Raw genomic sequence first — 6,000 nt, forward strand, 5'->3', positions numbered from 1 at the left:
TATACCACATTTTATTGATCCATTCATCTGCTGAGGGGCATCTGGGTTGGTTCCATATCTTAGCTATGGTAAATAATACTGCGATAAACAGTTGTGCTGGTAGCCTTAGTATGGCCTTGTTTGTGATCGTTTGGGTAAATGCCCCAAAGTAGAATTGCTTTCTAATGTATGTATAATGTACCATGTGAATTTTGTTTCTTTCTGTGTTCTTCCCCCACGGTATAACCCCTGTTTTCATTGTTTTTTGATGTCGGTGCCCTGCATCTTGTATATACACTTTTTGAATTTGGGGAGGGGAAGGGAAAAAACAAAATGCTTAAATGGGGATACAGGTTGACCCATTGTAACAATGAGATGTTACAAGACATCTATGTTAAAAACGATCTTTACAACTTTGCCGTGGGGTCGAGGGGTGGGGAGGTTGGGAGGGAGGAAAGTTGTGGAGGTGGGAGGGAAAGGATAGTAAGGGAAAAACAAAGGAGGAGGCAACAATGCTTGATAGGAAATGTACTCATTACCTTGCTCATGTAACTGTAACCCCTCAATACAGTATTTTAGTATTTTTACAATAAAAAAGTACAAAAAAAAGAATTCACCGTGTAGAATACTGTCCTATTTGCCTTAGAGGAATCTTTGTGCAAGGTTATAAAACTGACACTTCTTTCCTAACAAGTCACATAAAAGACTATAGAATTGTTTGGGTTGTTGTGGGTTTTTTGTGGGTTTTTGTGTTTTTTTTTTTTTTTGCTTCTTTGCTAATATGCTTATTTAGTAAATGTCTCGTGAATAGCAAAAAAAAATCTTGAGTTTATTCTGATATACATACCACCAAAAGAAAAACAATACAAATGAAGATGTTTGTTTGCAAAACAAATATATCAAGATGTCATTTTCTGGCATTTAGGCAAAATTACCAAGGAGTATGTTAGTGATATGTGGAAGAAGAAAGACTGTGGATGAAGATTCCATATACCTGCTTATGTCACATTTTCAACTTGCTTTATGAAGGGCTCAGATAATTTTTGTGTGTCCTGAGCTATAAACATTTCCTTAATAATTCAAGTATCATCAGATTAGGCCTGCTTTGGAAGTCAGTCATTATATCTTCATTTATAGTGAATATTTACACTAAAAAGAATCCTGTGGGCAAGAACATCATGTTAATGTAATGGTAATCTTGAATTTGATCTCTAGTATAGTTAGCTTTATGCTGTTCAATAGCCATAGACAAAACAATTAACCTCAAAATAACATGAAGCTGCCTATTTCTAACACATGCCCTTGATCTAAAGGACAACACTGACTGATGACACAGGAAGAATAAATACATTTATGCATACTTGGGCAGAGAATGTTTCTTGGCATAATCTTTACTGGCAGTGTATGAATTCCATCACCTTCAGCTATAGGTGGATATTTTCAAATTTTCAGGATCCTACTAATTTAAACAAGTAGTTCTATAGCTAACATAGCATAGCAAGAAATAAAATTCAACATCAGTCTAAAACAACTACAAAAAAAACTAAAACCAGAAAATGTGGGAAATATTGATGTGATTCCTTGGCTTGTCAAGCAATTTCTTTGAGGATTTAAGAAAATTCTTTATTCTCTTAGACATTGATAGTAAAATGAGGATAATGACAGCCCTTTTTGTTACTGGGTTGTTCCTTATTTAATAGTTACTAATGTATCATGATTTTCAATTACTTACTATGGTGTCTGGCACTTGGCAAATATTCAATTGTTAACTAAATTAGTATTTATATTCCAAAGTGACTAAAATATATTTGGGTAGTTGGGGAGCCTGTCGTAATCAATATCAAAGTTTAAAGTAATTGTGATATGAGTCATTGAACAATTCACTGTTATTGTATGAGAACATCTGCAATTACTATTCGTATTTCATTTCTATATTACTGTTGCAACAATATAGTCTAGACACTGCAAGACATGATAGAATTCTGTAAAGTAAAAAGACAGTAATCACTGGAATTACTAGATTGTTCAAACACTTTCTAATTTATCAAATCTGAAATTTTAAGTCCCAAAGTTACCTACCCATGTGTAGTATGGGGATTTCATGTTATTAGAAAAGTCTATGCTTTTCTAAAGTATAATAGATAGGATAGTAGACTCATTATGGGATTTACAGGAAAGCTTGATTTATATCTCAATGTTGATCCTATATCCTTTTATGTCTCTAAGCCACATTTCCCTCTTTTTCAAAATAAGCACAACAGATAATGTTTCAGATATTTTTTCATAAGTATAAAATGAAATCCCTTTTGCAAGTTATCTATGACAGGAAAACTGCTTGATGACTAATAGGTCACTTACCTCTTGGATATGCTTGATTGTACAACAGGCTTTCTAAATTAAAAACATTCGAAAATTATTATGATACTCTTGTGCTACCATGTTATCTACAAGAAAAATTATATAACATTTTTAGCATGTAAGATAATTTTGTTAGATATTATAGGCTAAAACCTTAGTATAAAACAATAAATAATTTTGCATTAGTTACCTTGCTATATTTCAGAGTACCAAATTGAAGTCATTTAGAAAAAACTATGTTTATTATCCGAGCATCAAAACTAGTGAGTACAGATCTATGGGAATGACTAGGTTTTTCAGAACTTTCAGAACCATTGATATATACTCTGAAGCAGCTTATAACAGCTTTATATTATTTTATATTTGTGACATATTAAATTGGCAACGTAATTTTGAATGTTTTCAGTAAGAAGACAAATTGAAAACATGAACCATTTAAAGAAATCTTATATAAAGAGCTTAAAACATTTCAGTAGATTACTTGATAAAAAACACTTAGCTGATTATGTGAATTATCAGTCTGTAAATAATAAAGGAAGGTAAGAGGATAGCCCCTATGCCTAGGAAGAAAAGAGGAAGGAAGGAAAGAGGAAGGAAAGAAAGAAGGAAGGAAATAGGAAGGAAGGAAGGGAAGTAGGAAGGAAGAAAGGAAGGAAGGAAGGAAGGAAGGAAGGAAGGAAGGAAGGAAGGAAGGAAGGAAGGAATCCTAATCACAGGCTATGTTTCCATGTAAAGAACAACAAAATCTTTATATGTATCATAGAATTGTTAGGTAAGCTTCCTAGCGTGTCAGATAGCTATGTTTTTCTGTTTTCTCTTGAGTCCTCAATACATTACCTAACACATGAAATAAACCAAATAATATTGATAAGCAAACATGGTGTGTGTTTGAATGCATGAGCAATCATTAAATTCCTTAAAAATACCGGAAATCCTTAAAATATAGCAATTTTAGAAAAACTAATATTAATTATTCCAGATTGAAAGTAGCAATACAAATTAAGGAAGTGCAGACCTATTGTGTATATAATTGATGTTAAAAATAGCAATGCTATAGTTCTAGGCAGTTAGCAAACTAATGATAGAGTAATGTAATCTCAAATTATAAGACACAATCCAAAGCCAAACAAAAAAGCACAACATTCCTTGATGTTTTGATAGGATTTGATACTGTTAATACCTGATAAAATTATCTTTGAGGTTTTTTTTCTCAAATAAGTTCATGATGAGGGACACTTTACAATTTTTCTGTTTTCTTAGGACTTTGGTTCATTTAGGAACCAAATTAAGGGTTTATGATAAACTTTTGCCTTCTCTGCAGGTTTTTACCCATTCACAATAAGAAAAATATCTCTTTGTGTACTTAGAAAGCTATTGCTATTATTAGGTAAATTCCCATGTTTCCAAAGTAAAAACTTAAATGAAATAATGTTCATTACATTTGAAAACATCTGAAAGACTTATTTCAAATCTCAACATTAAAACGCAACATTAAATGTCTAAAGAAAACACAATATTATGTATAATATCCTTGTTTTTTTTTCAGGAGACTACTTGATTTAGAGTTTGCAAAATATGAAGGTTTTCCTAAAATATTACTAATCCAATTACACATTCTAGAAAATCAAGAATCTCAGTCATAATGTCATATATATTTGGAGCCTAAGTCTATCTAGAGTAAGAAGTGAGCCCTCATCAAGATGGGTGATTTGTAGCTAAATGGACATATACCAGGTGATTCCAAGTTCCAGGTGATTCCAAAGGCTGAGTCAGGATTTATTTTTTCCTGACAGTCATAATTCTATTTCTCTCTTAGGAAATATATTTACATCTATGGCTGCTGACCAACTGCTGCAATGATTTTTTGTTCCTTACTGATTAGGGAGACAGCTATGCCTCTTTTGAACATATTTTCTACTTGGAATTTAGCCCAGAAAGAAACACTTTATTTTTGCTAGATGTTCTTAACCTCCAAAGTCAGATGACCTTCGTGAAAGCTTTGATCCTCTATATGAATCCACTGCCTTGCTTTATTTAGAGTCTTCATTTAAAGGACTTGTACTATTCTCAAATGCTCTCTGCTTTTATTACTCCCTAGCCTTTCAAATAATTCCCTTGATGATAGAGCTTCTATTACCTCCAAAAGTCCTCATTCACTACAGTCATCTCAAAACCTACATGCTCTTCAAATTTCTACCAAAATAGCCACTAATTCAAAACTAAGGCCAAAGCCTAACTTTATGAGTACTTATGTATACAAGTCAGTATACAAGTATGATTATGTATAACATTATGTATATATAATATATAAAGAAAAAGTATCTAGATATAAAAATAACTTAAAAAATTACAAAAATTTAGCAACTAGTAAACAGACATAAATATGTATTTTAGTAAAGAAGATATTCAAATTTCCAATATGTATATGAAAAATTAACATCAGTAATCATCAGGATTTCCAACTAAAACTATAATGAAATGCAATACCACTGTAGCCTAGTAAAGAACAATCATTCAAAAGACAACAGAGTAAGTGGAGCTGTGGCTCAACATGGTGTAGTGCTAAACTTGAGCAAAAGAGCTCAGAGACATTGCCCAGGCCCAGAGTTCAAGTCCCATGACCAATAAAAATAAGACAGCAGATCTCAAGTAGAGGTGAGGATGTGCAGAAAGGAGAACCTTACATTTTTGATGGGAACTTAATGATTACAACCATTTATGGATATTCTATACAATTACAAGAGAAGTATTGTATGCTCCAGAAATCACATTTCTAGATACATCTCTCTCTGTATATATAGATATGTCTATATGTAGATATGTCTCCATATATATATATATACAAAGAAATTAGGTGAAAGAGATAGCCACACTCTCATATTTATCTCAAGAGTATTCGTAAGAGTGTTTATTACAAACCTTGAATCATTCAATTGAAAAAAATAAGTTCATAATTTTTTATAAAACATAAAGTTTTTGGTTCAAAGTTTAGTTCATGATATAATATTACTAAAAATCCCAAAGTTCATTGTATTTTTCTACTGATTTAATACTGAAAAGAAAGGCTGGAAATTTTATATTTTAAACTTTCTTAAGAGTGAGTAGCTAGGGGCATATCCTTACATGCACTTAGAAAGCAAGTGTGCAAGTGAGGGCATTTGGCCAGGACACAGCTATTTGGTAAGCTATGTCTTGGACAAACGTGGAGGTAATTGAAGAGATTACAGCTATTGAATACTAATCCTACTCATTTCATCTGTCACACACATGTTACACAGGAAAGCGACAATTCCTCAGCATTAGTAGAAACAAGAATGAGAAGTGTACAGGAAAAGATTGCACTTTTCTCACTAAAGTGCTTTATAGTTGTGTATTAGATTCCTTTAGGAAAAACCACAGTTGAAAAATGGTGCTTTGTCCACCATAAACATGTTCAGGGAACTTAGCTTCTGAGTGTGCGATTCTGAAAGTCTAAGATGGTACTTGAAAAGCATAAATTAGATTTCCTGGATTCTTCCATGAAATGAAATCAATCCTTTACCTGTCCTAAAGAACACCAAACAAATCACTCTTACTAAAAAGATTCTAAATTAACATCTTTGAAAGTCAGAGGCAAATTTATGAACAGTTTCTCCCATTCCAAAACTGAAAATTTTTCCTAGA

The sequence above is a fragment of the Dipodomys merriami genome, unplaced genomic scaffold, assembly GCF_024711535.1.
Source record: "Dipodomys merriami isolate MVZ:Mamm:240054 unplaced genomic scaffold, mDipMer1.0.p SCAF_6, whole genome shotgun sequence".
NCBI lineage: Eukaryota > Metazoa > Chordata > Mammalia > Rodentia > Heteromyidae > Dipodomys > Dipodomys merriami.